We start from the raw sequence: 19,087 nt of genomic DNA, 5'->3' as shown, positions 1-19,087 counted from the left end.
TAATATGCAATTAATAACAATATTATTATTATCATATCTACATTAGATATAATGTAATATACTGATTACTACCCACAGATCAATGTACATTTAATAACAACATCATTAGCACTATATCTACATTCGATATAATGTAATATACTGATTCATTCCCACAGATCAATGTACATTTAATACCAATATCATTAGTACCAAATCTACATTAGATACAATATAATATACTGACTACTACCCACAGATCAATGTACATTTAAGAACAACATCACTAGCACTATATCTACATTCGATATAATGTAATATACTGATTCATTCCCACAGATCAATGTTCATTTAATAACAATATCATTAGCACTATATCTACATGAGGTATAATGTAATATACTGATTCATTCCCACAGATCAATGTACATTTAATGTTAATATCATTAGTACTATATCTACATTAGATATGTAATATACAATTCATAACAATATTATTATTATCACATCTACATTAGATATAATGTGATATACTGATTATTACCCATAGATCAATGTACATTTAATAACAACATCATTAGCACTATATCTACATTCGATATATTGTAATATACTGATTCATTCCCACAGATCAATGTACATTTAATAACAATATCATTATTACTATATCTACAATAGATATAATGTCACGTACAGATTCATTCCAACAGATCAATGTACATATAATACCAATATCAGTAGTACTATATGTACATTCGATATAATGTAATATACTGATTCGTTCCCACAGATCAATGTACATATAATACCAATATCATTAGTACTATAACTACATTAGATATGTAATGTACAGTTAATAACAATATTATTATTACCATATCTACATTAGATATAATGTAATAGACTGATTCATTCCCACAGATCAATGTACATTTAATAACAATACCATTAGTACTATACCTACATTAGATATGTAATGTAGATTTAATAACAATATCATTAGTACTATATCTACATTCGATATAATGTAATAGACTGATTCATTCCCACAGATCATTGTACATTTAATAACAATATCATTAGCACTATATCTACATTCGATATAATGTAATATACTGATTCATTCCTACAGATCAAAGTATATTTAATGCCAATATCATTAGTACTATATCTACATTAGATATAATGTAATATACTGATTCATTCCCACAGATCAATGTACATTTAATAACAATATCATCAGTACTATACCTACATTAACTATGTAATGTAGATTTAATAATAATATCATTATTACCATATCTACATTAGATATAATGTAATAGACTGATTCATTCCCACAGATCAATGTACATTTAATAACAATATCATTAGTACCATATCTACATTCGATATAATGTAATATACTGATTCATTCCCACAGATCAATGTACATTTAATGCCAATATCATTAGTACTATATCTACATTAGATATAATGTAATATACTGGTTACTACACACAGATCAATGTACATTTAATAACAATATCATTAGTACCATATCTACATTAGATATAATATAATATACTGACTACTACCCACAGATCAATGTACATTTAAGAACAACATCACTAGCACTATATCTACATTCGATATAATGTAATATACTGATTCATTCCCACAGATCAATGTACATTTAATAACAATATCATTAGCACTATATCTACATGAGGTATAATGTAATATACTGATTCATTCCCACAGATCAATGTACATTTAATGTTAATATCATTAGTACTATATCTACATTAGATATGTAATATACAATTAATAACAATATTATTATTATCACATCTACATTAGATATAATGTGATATACTGATTATTACCCACAGATCAATGTACATTTAATAACAACATCATTAGCACTATATCTACATTCGATATATTGTAATATACTGATTCATTCCCACAGATCAATGTACATTTAATAACAATATCATTATTACTATATCTACAATAGATATAATGTCACGTACAGATTCATTCCAACAGGTCAATGTACATATAATACCAATATCATTAGTACTATATGTACATTCGATATAATGTAATATACTGATTCGTTCCCACAGATCAATGTACATATAATACCAATATCATTAGTACCATATCTACATTAGATATGTAATGTACAGTTAATAACAATATTATTATTACCATATCTACATTAGATATAATGTAATAGACTGATTCATTCCCACAGATCAATGTACATTTAATAACAATATCATTAGTACTATACCTACATTAGATATGTAATGTAGATTTAATAACAATATCATTAGTACTATACCTACATTAGATATGTAATGTAGATTTAATAACAATATCATTAGTACTATATCTACATTCGATATAATGTAATATACTGATTCATTCCCAGAGATCAATGCACATTTAATAACAATATCATTGGTACTATATCTACATTCGATATAATGTAATAGACTGATTCATTCCCACAGATCATTGTACATTTAATAACAATATCATTAGTACTATATCTACATTCGATATAATGTAATATACTGATTCATTCCCACAGATCAATGTACATTTAATGCCAATATCATTAGTACTATATCTACATTAGATATGTAATATACAATTAATAACAATATTATTATTATCATATCTACATTAGATATAATGTGATATACTGATTACTACCCACAGATCAATGTACATTTATTACAACATCATTAGCACTATATCTACATTCGATATACTGTAATATACTGATTCATTCCCACAGATCAATGTACATTTAATAACAATATCATTATTACTATATCTACAATAGATATAATGTCATGTACAGATTCATTCCAACAGATCAATGTACATATAACACCAATATCAGTAGTACTATATCTACATTCGATATAATGTAATATACTGATTCATTCCCACAGATCAATGTACATTTAATACCAATATCATTAGTACTATATCTACATTAGATATGTAATGTACAATTAATAACAATATTATTATTACCATAACTACATTAGATATAATGTAATAGACTGATTCATTCCCACAGATCAATGTACATTTAATAACAATATCATTAGTACTATACCTACATTAGATATGTAATGTAGATTTAATATCAATATCATTAGTACTATATCTACATTCGATATAATGTAATATACTGATTCATTCCCACAGATCAATGTACATTTAATAACAATATCATTAGTACCATATCTACATTAGATATAATATAATATACTGACTGCTACCCACAGATCAATGTACATTTAAGAACAACATCATTAGCGCTATATCTACATTCGATATAATGTAATATACTGATTCATTCCCACAGATCAATGCACATTTAATAACAATATCATTGGTACTATATCTACAATAGATATAATGTCATGTACAGATTCATTCCAACAGATCAATGTACATATAACACCAATATCAGTAGTACTATATCTACATTCGATATAATGTAATATACTGATTCATTCCCACAGATCAATGTACATTTAATGCCAATATCATTAGTACTATATCTACATAAGATATGTAATATACAATTAATAACAATATTATTATTATCATATCTACATTAGATATAATGTGATATACTGATTACTACCCACAGATCAATGTACATTTATTACAACATCATTAGCACTATATCTACATTCGATATACTGTAATATACTGATTCATTCCCACAGATCAATGTACATTTAATAACAATATCATTATTACTATATCTACAATAGATATAATGTCATGTACAGATTCATTCCAACAGATCAATGTACATATGACACCAATATCAGTAGTACTATATCTACATTCGATATAATGTAATATACTTATTCGTTCCCAGAGATCAATGTACATATAATACCAGTATCATTAGTACTATATCTACATTAGATATGTAATGTACAGTTAATAACAATATTATTATTACCATATCTACATTCGATATAATGTAATATACTTATTCGTTCCCAGAGATCAATGTACATATAATACCAGTATCATTAGTACTATATCTACATTAGATATGTAATGTACAGTTAATAACAATATTATTATTACCATATCTACATTAGATATAATGTAATATACTGATTCATTCCCACAGATCAATGTTCATTTAATAACAATATCATTAGCACTATATCTACATGAGGTATAATGTAATATACTGATTCATTCCCACAGATCAATGTACATTTAATGTTAATATCATTAGTACTATATCTTCATTAGATATGTAATATACAATTAATAACAATATTATTATTATCATACCTACATTAGATATAATGTGATATACTGATTACTACCCACAGATCAATGTACATTTAATAACAACATCATTAGCACTATATCTACATTCGATATAATGTAATATACTGATTCATTCCCACAGATCAATGTACATTTAATACCAATATCATTAGTACTATATCTACATTAGATATGTAATGTACAATTAATAACAATATTATTATTACCATAACTACATTAGATATAATGTAATAGACTGATTCATTCCCACAGATCAATGTACATTTAATAACAATATCATTAGTACCATATCTACATTAGATATAATATAATATACTGACTGCTACCCACAGATCAATGTACATTTAAGAACAACATCATTAGCGCTATATCTACATTCGATATAATGTAATATACTGATTCATTCCCACAGATCAATGCACATTTAATAACAATATCATTGGTACTATATCTACATTAGATATAATGTAATAGACTGATTCATTCCCACAGATCATTGTACATTTAATAACAATATCATTAGTACTATATCTACATTCGATATAATGTAATATATTAATTCATTCCCACAGATCAATGTACATTCAATGCCAATATCATTAGTACTATATCTACATTAGATATGTAATATACAATTAATAACAATATTATTATTATCATATCTACATTAGATATAATGTGATATACTGATTACTACCCACAGATCAATGTACATTTATTACAACATCATTAGCACTATATCTACATTCGATATACTGTAATATACTGATTCATTCCCACAGATCAATGTACATTTAATAACAATATCATTATTACTATATCTACAATAGATATAATGTCATGTACAGATTCATTCCAACAGATCAATGTACATATAACACCAATATCAGTAGTACTATATCTACATTCGATATAATGTAATATACTTATTCGTTCCCAGAGATCAATGTACATATAATACCAGTATCATTAGTACTATATCTACATTAGATATGTAATGTACAGTTAATAACAATATTATTATTACCATATCTACATTCGATATAATGTAATATACTTATTCGTTCCCAGAGATCAATGTACATATAATACCAGTATCATTAGTACTATATCTACATTAGATATGTAATGTACAGTTAATAACAATATTATTATTACCATATCTACATTAGATATAATGTAATATACTGATTCATTCCCACAGATCAATGTTCATTTAATAACAATATCATTAGCACTATATCTACATGAGGTATAATGTAATATACTGATTCATTCCCACAGATCAATGTACATTTAATGTTAATATCATTAGTACTATATCTTCATTAGATATGTAATATACAATTAATAACAATATTATTATTATCATACCTACATTAGATATAATGTGATATACTGATTACTACCCACAGATCAATGTACATTTAATAACAACATCATTAGCACTATATCTACATTCGATATAATGTAATATACTGATTCATTCCCACAGATCAATGTACATTTAATACCAATATCATTAGTACTATATCTACATTAGATATGTAATGTACAATTAATAACAATATTATTATTACCATAACTACATTAGATATAATGTAATAGACTGATTCATTCCCACAGATCAATGTACATTTAATAACAATATCATTAGTACTATACCTACATTAGATATGTAATGTAGATTTAATATCAATATCATTAGTACTATATCTACATTCGATATAATGTAATATACTGATTCATTCCCACAGATCAATGTACATTTAATAACAATATCATTAGTACCATATCTACATTAGATATAATATAATATACTGACTGCTACCCACAGATCAATGTACATTTAAGAACAACATCATTAGCGCTATATCTACATTCGATATAATGTAATATACTGATTCATTCCCACAGATCAATGCACATTTAATAACAATATCATTGGTACTATATGTACATTCGATATAATGTAATAGACTGATTCATTCCCACAGATCATTGTACATTTAATAACAATATCATTAGTACTATATCTACATTCGATATAATGTAATATATTAATTCATTCCCACAGATCAATGTACATTTAATGCCAATATCATTAGTACTATATCTACATTAGATATGTAATATACAATTAATAACAATATTATTATTATCATATCTACATTAGATATAATGTGATATACTGATTACTACCCACAGATCAATGTACATTTATTACAACATCATTAGCACTATATCTACATTCGATATACTGTAATATACTGATTCATTCCCACAGATCAATGTACATTTAATAACAATATCATTATTACTATATCTACAATAGATATAATGTCATGTACAGATTCATTCCAACAGATCAATGTACATATAACACCAATATCAGTAGTACTATATCTACATTCGATATAATGTAATATACTGATTCATTCCCACAGATCAATGTACATTTAATACCAATATCATTAGTACTATATCTATATTAGATATGTAATGTACAATTAATAACAATATTATTATTACCATAACTACATTAGATATAATGTAATAGACTGATTCATTCCCACAGATCAATGTACATTTAATAACAATATCATTAGTACTATATCTACATTCGATATAATGTAATATACTGATTCATTCCCACAGATCAATGTACATTTAATGCCAATATCATTAGTACTATATCTACATTAGATATGTAATATACAATTAATAACAATATTATTATTATCATATCTACATTAGATATAATGTGATATACTGATTACTACCCACAGATCAATGTACATTTATTACAACATCATTAGCACTATATCTACATTCGATATACTGTAATATACTGATTCATTCCCACAGATCAATGTACATTTAATACCAATATCATTAGTACTATATCTACATTAGATATGTAATGTACAATTAATAACAATATTATTATTACCATAACTACATTAGATATAATGTAATAGACTGATTCATTCCCACAGATCAATGTACATTTAATAACAATATCATTAGTACTATACCTACATTAGATATGTAATGTAGATTTAATATCAATATCATTAGTACTATATCTACATTCGATATAATGTAATATACTGATTCATTCCCACAGATCAATGTACATTTAATAACAATATCATTAGTACCATATCTACATTAGATATAATATAATATACTGACTGCTACCCACAGATCAATGTACATTTAAGAACAACATCATTAGCGCTATATCTACATTCGATATAATGTAATATACTGATTCATTCCCACAGATCAATGTACACTTAATAACAATATCATTGGTACTATATCTACATTCGATATAATGTAATATATTGATTCATTCCCACAGATCAATGTTCATTTAATAACAATATCATTAGCACTATATCTACATGAGGTATAATGTAATATACTGATTCATTCCCACAGATCAATGTACATTTAATGTTAATATCATTAGTACTATATCAACATTAGATATGTAATATGCAATTAATAACAATATTATTATTATCATATCTACATTAGATATAATGTAATATACTGATTACTACCCACAGATCAATGTACATTTAATAACAACATCATTAGCACTATATCTACATTCGATATAATGTAATATACTGATTCATTCCCACAGATCAATGTACATTTAATACCAATATCATTAGTACCAAATCTACATTAGATATGTAATGTACAATTAATAACAATATTATTATTACCATAACTACATTAGATATAATGTAATAGACTGATTCATTCCCACAGATCAATGTACATTTAATAACAATATCATTATTACTATACCTACATTAGATATGTAATGTAGATTTAATATCAATATCATTAGTACTATATCTACATTCGATATAATGTAATATACTGATTCATTCCCACAGATCAATGTACATTTAATAACAATATCATTAGTACCATATCTACATTAGATATAATATAATATACTGACTGCTACCCACAGATCAATGTACATTTAAGAACAACATCATTAGCGCTATATCTACATTCGATATAATGTAATATACTGATTCATTCCCACAGATCAATGTACACTTAATAACAATATCATTGGTACTATATCTACATTCGATATAATGTAATATATTGATTCATTCCCACAGATCAATGTTCATTTAATAACAATATCATTAGCACTATATCTACATGAGGTATAATGTAATATACTGATTCATTCCCACAGATCAATGTACATTTAATGTTAATATCATTAGTACTATATCAACATTAGATATGTAATATGCAATTAATAACAATATTATTATTATCATATCTACATTAGATATAATGTAATATACTGATTACTACCCACAGATCAATGTACATTTAATAACAACATCATTAGCACTATATCTACAATCGATATAATGTAATATACTGATTCATTCCCACAGATCAATGTACATTTAATACCAATATCATTAGTACCAAATCTACATTAGATACAATATAATATACTGACTACTACCCACAGATCAATGTACATTTAAGAACAACATCACTAGCACTATATCTACATTCGATATAATGTAATATACTGATTCATTCCCACAGATCAATGTTCATTTAATAACAATATCATTAGCACTATATCTACATGAGGTATAATGTAATATACTGATTCATTCCCACAGATCATTGTACATTTAATAACAATATCATTAGTACTATATCTACATTCGATATAATGTAATATACTGATTCATTCCCACAGATCAATGTACATTTAATGCCAATATCATTAGTACTATATCTACATTAGATATGTAATATACAATTAATAACAATATTATTATTATCATATCTACATTAGATATAATGTGATATACTGATTACTACCCACAGATCAATGTACATTTATTACAACATCATTAGCACTATATCTACATTCGATATACTGTAATATACTGATTCATTCCCACAGATCAATGTACATTTAATAACAATATCATTATTACTATATCTACAATAGATATAATGTCATGTACAGATTCATTCCAACAGATCAATGTACATATAACACCAATATCAGTAGTACTATATCTACATTCGATATAATGTAATATACTGATTCATTCCCACAGATCAATGTACATTTAATGCCAATATCATTAGTACTATATCTACATTAGATATGTAATATACAATTAATAACAATATTATTATTATCATATCTACATTAGATATAATGTGATATACTGATTACTACCCACAGATCAATGTACATTTATTACAACATCATTAGCACTATATCTACATTCGATATACTGTAATATACTGATTCATTCCCACAGATCAATGTACATTTAATACCAATATCATTAGTACTATATCTACATTAGATATGTAATGTACAATTAATAACAATATTATTATTACCATAACTACATTAGATATAATGTAATAGACTGATTCATTCCCACAGATCAATGTACATTTAATAACAATATCATTAGTACTATACCTACATTAGATATGTAATGTAGATTTAATATCAATATCATTAGTACTATATCTACATTCGATATAATGTAATATACTGATTCATTCCCACAGATCAATGTACATTTAATAACAATATCATTAGTACCATATCTACATTAGATATAATATAATATACTGACTGCTACCCACAGATCAATGTACATTTAAGAACAACATCATTAGCGCTATATCTACATTCGATATAATGTAATATACTGATTCATTCCCACAGATCAATGTACACTTAATAACAATATCATTGGTACTATATCTACATTCGATATAATGTAATATATTGATTCATTCCCACAGATCAATGTTCATTTAATAACAATATCATTAGCACTATATCTACATGAGGTATAATGTAATATACTGATTCATTCCCACAGATCAATGTACATTTAATGTTAATATCATTAGTACTATATCAACATTAGATATGTAATATGCAATTAATAACAATATTATTATTATCATATCTACATTAGATATAATGTAATATACTGATTACTACCCACAGATCAATGTACATTTAATAACAACATCATTAGCACTATATCTACATTCGATATAATGTAATATACTGATTCATTCCCACAGATCAATGTACATTTAATACCAATATCATTAGTACCAAATCTACATTAGATATGTAATGTACAATTAATAACAATATTATTATTACCATAACTACATTAGATATAATGTAATAGACTGATTCATTCCCACAGATCAATGTACATTTAATAACAATATCATTAGTACTATACCTACATTAGATATGTAATGTAGATTTAATATCAATATCATTAGTACTATATCTACATTCGATATAATGTAATATACTGATTCATTCCCACAGATCAATGTACATTTAATAACAATATCATTAGTACCATATCTACATTAGATATAATATAATATACTGACTGCTACCCACAGATCAATGTACATTTAAGAACAACATCATTAGCGCTATATCTACATTCGATATAATGTAATATACTGATTCATTCCCACAGATCAATGTACACTTAATAACAATATCATTGGTACTATATCTACATTCGATATAATGTAATATATTGATTCATTCCCACAGATCAATGTTCATTTAATAACAATATCATTAGCACTATATCTACATGAGGTATAATGTAATATACTGATTCATTCCCACAGATCAATGTACATTTAATGTTAATATCATTAGTACTATATCAACATTAGATATGTAATATGCAATTAATAACAATATTATTATTATCATATCTACATTAGATATAATGTAATATACTGATTACTACCCACAGATCAATGTACATTTAATAACAACATCATTAGCACTATATCTACATTCGATATAATGTAATATACTGATTCATTCCCACAGATCAATGTACATTTAATACCAATATCATTAGTACCAAATCTACATTAGATACAATATAATATACTGACTACTACCCACAGATCAATGTACATTTAAGAACAACATCACTAGCACTATATCTACATTCGATATAATGTAATATACTGATTCATTCCCACAGATCAATGTTCATTTAATAACAATATCATTAGCACTATATCTACATGAGGTATAATGTAATATACTGATTCATTCCCACAGATCAATGTACATTTAATGTTAATATCATTAGTACTATATCTACATTAGATATGTAATATACAATTCATAACAATATTATTATTATCACATCTACATTAGATATAATGTGATATACTGATTATTACCCATAGATCAATGTACATTTAATAACAACATCATTAGCACTATATCTACATTCGATATATTGTAATATACTGATTCATTCCCACAGATCAATGTACATTTAATAACAATATCATTATTACTATATCTACAATAGATATAATGTCACGTACAGATTCATTCCAACAGATCAATGTACATATAATACCAATATCAGTAGTACTATATGTACATTCGATATAATGTAATATACTGATTCGTTCCCACAGATCAATGTACATATAATACCAATATCATTAGTACTATAACTACATTAGATATGTAATGTACAGTTAATAACAATATTATTATTACCATATCTACATTAGATATAATGTAATAGACTGATTCATTCCCACAGATCAATGTACATTTAATAACAATATCATTAGTACTATGCCTACATTAGATATGTAATGTAGATTTGATAACAATATCATTAGTACTATATCTACATTCGATATAATGTAATAGACTGATTCATTCCCACAGATCATTGTACATTTAATAACAATATCATTAGCACTATATCTACATTCGATATAATGTAATATACTGATTCATTCCTACAGATCAAAGTATATTTAATGCCAATATCATTAGTACTATATCTACATTAGATATAATGTAATATACTGATTCATTCCCACAGATCAATGTACATTTAATAACAATATCATCAGTACTATACCTACATTAACTATGTAATGTAGATTTAATAATAATATCATTATTACCATATCTACATTAGATATAATGTAATAGACTGATTCATTCCCACAGATCAATGTACATTTAATAACAATATCATTAGTACCATATCTACATTCGATATAATGTAATATACTGATTCATTCCCACAGATCAATGTACATTTAATGCCAATATCATTAGTACTATATCTACATTAGATATAATGTAATATACTGGTTACTACACACAGATCAATGTACATTTAATAACAATATCATTAGTACCATATCTACATTAGATATAATATAATATACTGACTACTACCCACAGATCAATGTACATTTAAGAACAACATCACTAGCACTATATCTACATTCGATATAATGTAATATACTGATTCATTCCCACAGATCAATGTACATTTAATAACAATATCATTAGCACTATATCTACATGAGGTATAATGTAATATACTGATTCATTCCCACAGATCAATGTACATTTAATGTTAATATCATTAGTACTATATCTACATTAGATATGTAATATACAATTAATAACAATATTATTATTATCACATCTACATTAGATATAATGTGATATACTGATTATTACCCACAGATCAATGTACATTTAATAACAACATCATTAGCACTATATCTACATTCGATATATTGTAATATACTGATTCATTCCCACAGATCAATGTACATTTAATAACAATATCATTATTACTATATCTACAATAGATATAATGTCACGTACAGATTCATTCCAACAGGTCAATGTACATATAATACCAATATCATTAGTACTATATGTACATTCGATATAATGTAATATACTGATTCGTTCCCACAGATCAATGTACATATAATACCAATATCATTAGTACCATATCTACATTAGATATGTAATGTACAGTTAATAACAATATTATTATTACCATATCTACATTAGATATAATGTAATAGACTGATTCATTCCCACAGATCAATGTACATTTAATAACAATATCATTAGTACTATACCTACATTAGATATGTAATGTAGATTTAATAACAATATCATTAGTACTATACCTACATTAGATATGTAATGTAGATTTAATAACAATATCATTAGTACTATATCTACATTCGATATAATGTAATATACTGATTCATTCCCACAGATCAATGTACATTTAATAACAATATCATTAGTACCATATCTACATTAGATATAATATAATATACTGACTGCTACCCACAGATCAATGTACATTTAAGAACAACATCATTAGCGCTATATCTACATTCGATATAATGTAATATACTGATTCATTCCCACAGATCAATGCACATTTAATAACAATATCATTGGTACTATATGTACATTCGATATAATGTAATAGACTGATTCATTCCCACAGATCATTGTACATTTAATAACAATATCATTAGTACTATATCTACATTCGATATAATGTAATATATTAATTCATTCCCACAGATCAATGTACATTTAATGCCAATATCATTAGTACTATATCTACATTAGATATGTAATATACAATTAATAACAATATTATTATTATCATATCTACATTAGATATAATGTGATATACTGATTACTACCCACAGATCAATGTACATTTATTACAACATCATTAGCACTATATCTACATTCGATATACTGTAATATACTGATTCATTCCCACAGATCAATGTACATTTAATAACAATATCATTATTACTATATCTACAATAGATATAATGTCATGTACAGATTCATTCCAACAGATCAATGTACATATAACACCAATATCAGTAGTACTATATCTACATTCGATATAATGTAATATACTGATTCATTCCCACAGATCAATGTACATTTAATACCAATATCATTAGTACTATATCTATATTAGATATGTAATGTACAATTAATAACAATATTATTATTACCATAACTACATTAGATATAATGTAATAGACTGATTCATTCCCACAGATCAATGTACATTTAATAACAATATCATTAGTACTATATCTACATTCGATATAATGTAATATACTGATTCATTCCCACAGATCAATGTACATTTAATGCCAATATCATTAGTACTATATCTACATTAGATATGTAATATACAATTAATAACAATATTATTATTATCATATCTACATTAGATATAATGTGATATACTGATTACTACCCACAGATCAATGTACATTTATTACAACATCATTAGCACTATATCTACATTCGATATACTGTAATATACTGATTCATTCCCACAGATCAATGTACATTTAATACCAATATCATTAGTACTATATCTACATTAGATATGTAATGTACAATTAATAACAATATTATTATTACCATAACTACATTAGATATAATGTAATAGACTGATTCATTCCCACAGATCAATGTACATTTAATAACAATATCATTAGTACTATACCTACATTAGATATGTAATGTAGATTTAATATCAATATCATTAGTACTATATCTACATTCGATATAATGTAATATACTGATTCATTCCCACAGATCAATGTACATTTAATAACAATATCATTAGTACCATATCTACATTAGATATAATATAATATACTGACTGCTACCCACAGATCAATGTACATTTAAGAACAACATCATTAGCGCTATATCTACATTCGATATAATGTAATATACTGATTCATTCCCACAGATCAATGTACACTTAATAACAATATCATTGGTACTATATCTACATTCGATTTAATGTAATATATTGATTCATTCCCACAGATCAATGTTCATTTAATAACAATATCATTAGCACTATATCTACATGAGGTATAATGTAATATACTGATTCATTCCCACAGATCAATGTACATTTAATGTTAATATCATTAGTACTATATCAACATTAGATATGTAATATGCAATTAATAACAATATTATTATTATCATATCTACATTAGATATAATGTAATATACTGATTACTACCCACAGATCAATGTACATTTAATAACAACATCATTAGCACTATATCTACATTCGATATAATGTAATATACTGATTCATTCCCACAGATCAATGTACATTTAATACCAATATCATTAGTACCAAATCTACATTAGATATGTAATGTACAATTAATAACAATATTATTATTACCATAACTACATTAGATATAATGTAATAGACTGATTCATTCCCACAGATCAATGTACATTTAATAACAATATCATTAGTACTATACCTACATTAGATATGTAATGTAGATTTAATATCAATATCATTAGTACTATATCTACATTCGATATAATGTAATATACTGATTCATTCCCACAGATCAATGTACATTTAATAACAATATCATTAGTACCATATCTACATTAGATATAATATAATATACTGACTGCTACCCACAGATCAATGTACATTTAAGAACAACATCATTAGCGCTATATCTACATTCGATATAATGTAATATACTGATTCATTCCCACAGATCAATGTACACTTAATAACAATATCATTGGTACTATATCTACATTCGATATAATGTAATATATTGATTCATTCCCACAGATCAATGTTCATTTAATAACAATATCATTAGCACTATATCTACATGAGGTATAATGTAATATACTGATTCATTCCCACAGATCAATGTACGTTTAATGTTAATATCATTAGTACTATATCAACATTAGATATGTAATATGCAATTAATAACAATATTATTATTATCATATCTACATTAGATATAATGTAATATACTGATTACTACCCACAGATCAATGTACATTTAATAACAACATCATTAGCACTATATCTACATTCGATATAATGTAATATACTGATTCATTCCCACAGATCAATGTACATTTAATACCAATATCATTAGTACCAAATCTACATTAGATACAATATAATATACTGACTACTACCCACAGATCAATGTACATTTAAGAACAACATCACTAGCACTATATCTACATTCGATATAATGTAATATACTGATTCATTCCCACAGATCAATGTTCATTTAATAACAATATCATTAGCACTATATCTACATGAGGTATAATGTAATATACTGATTCATTCCCACAGATCAATGTACATTTAATGTTAATATCATTAGTACTATATCTACATTAGATATGTAATATACAATTCATAACAATATTATTATTATCACATCTACATTAGATATAATGTGATATACTGATTATTACCCACAGATCAATGTACATTTAATAACAACATCATTAGCACTATATCTACATTCGATATATTGTAATATACTGATTCATTCCCACAGATCAATGTACATTTAATAACAATATCATTATTACTATATCTACAATAGATATAATGTCACGTACAGATTCATTCCAACAGGTCAATGTACATATAATACCAATATCATTAGTACTATATGTACATTCGATATAATGTAATATACTGATTCGTTCCCACAGATCAATGTACATATAATACCAATATCATTAGTACCATATCTACATTAGATATGTAATGTACAGTTAATAACAATATTATTATTACCATATCTACATTAGATATAATGCAATAGACTGATTCATTCCCACAGATCAATGTACATTTAATAACAATATCATTAGTACTATACCTACATTAGATATGTAATGTAGATTTAATAACAATATCATTAGTACTATACCTACATTAGATATGTAATGTAGATTTAATAACAATATCATTAGTACTATATCTACATTCGATATAATGTAATATACTGATTCATTCCCACAGATCAATGCACATTTAATAACAATATCATTGGTACTATATCTACATTCGATATAATGTAATAGACTGATTCATTCCCACAGATCATTGTACATTTAATAACAATATCATTAGTACTATATCTACATTCGATATAATGTAATATACTGATTCATTCCCACAGATCAATGTACATTTAATGCCAATATCATTAGTACTATATCTACATTAGATATGTAATATACAATTAATAACAATATTATTATTATCATATCTACATTAGATATAATGTGATATACTGATTACTACCCACAGATCAATGTACATTTATTACAACATCATTAGCACTATATCTACATTCGATATACTGTAATATACTGATTCATTCCCACAGATCAATGTACATTTAATAACAATATCATTATTACTATATCTACAATAGATATAATGTCATGTACAGATTCATTCCAACAGATCAATGTACATATAACACCAATATCAGTAGTACTATATCTACATTCGATATAATGTAATATACTGATTCATTCCCACAGATCAATGTACATTTAATACCAATATCATTAGTACTATATCTACATTAGATATGTAATGTACAATTAATAACAATATTATTATTACCATAACTACATTAGATATAATGTAATAGACTGATTCATTCCCACAGATCAATGTACATTTAATAACAATATCATTAGTACTATACCTACATTAGATATGTAATGTAGATTTAATATCAATATCATTAGTACTATATCTACATTCGATATAATGTAATATGCTGATTCATTCCCACAGATCAATGTACATTTAATAACAATATCATTAGTACCATATCTACATTAGATATAATATAATATACTGACTGCTACCCACAGATCAATTTACATTTAAGAACAACATCATTAGCGCTATATCTACATTCGATATAATGTAATATACTGATTCATTCCCACAGATCAATGCACATTTAATAACAATATCATTGGTACTATATCTACATTAGATATAATGTAATAGACTGATTCATTCCCACAGATCATTGTACATTTAATAACAATATCATTAGTACTATATCTACATTCGATATAATGTAATATATTAATTCATTCCCACAGATCAATGTACATTTAATGCCAATATCATTAGTACTATATCTACATTAGATATGTAATATACAATTAATAACAATATTATTATTATCATATCTACATTAGATATAATGTGATATACTGATTACTACCCACAGATCAATGTACATTTATTACAACATCATTAGCACTATATCTACATTCGATATACTGTAATATACTGATTCATTCCCACAGATCAATGTACATTTAATAACAATATCATTATTACTATATCTACAATAGATATAATGTCATGTACAGATTCATTCCAACAGATCAATGTACATATAACACCAATATCAGTAGTACTATATCTACATTCGATATAATGTAATATACTTATTCGTTCCCAGAGATCAATGTACATATAATACCAGTATCATTAGTACTATATCTACATTAGATATGTAATGTACAGTTAATAACAATATTATTATTACCATATCTACATTCGATATAATGTAATATACTTATTCGTTCCCAGAGATCAATGTACATATAATACCAGTATCATTAGTACTATATCTACATTAGATATGTAATGTACAGTTAATAACAATATTATTATTACCATATCTACATTAGATATAATGTAATATACTGATTCATTCCCACAGATCAATGTTCATTTAATAACAATATCATTAGCACTATATCTACATGAGGTATAATGTAATATACTGATTCATTCCCACAGATCAATGTACATTTAATGTTAATATCATTAGTACTATATCTTCATTAGATATGTAATATACAATTAATAACAATATTATTATTATCATACCTACATTAGATATAATGTGATATACTGATTACTACCCACAGATC

Source organism: Osmia lignaria, chromosome 10 (genome assembly GCF_051020975.1).
Source record: "Osmia lignaria lignaria isolate PbOS001 chromosome 10, iyOsmLign1, whole genome shotgun sequence".
Classification (NCBI taxonomy): domain Eukaryota; kingdom Metazoa; phylum Arthropoda; class Insecta; order Hymenoptera; family Megachilidae; genus Osmia; species Osmia lignaria.
Note: the sequence above shows the minus strand (reverse complement) of the source record.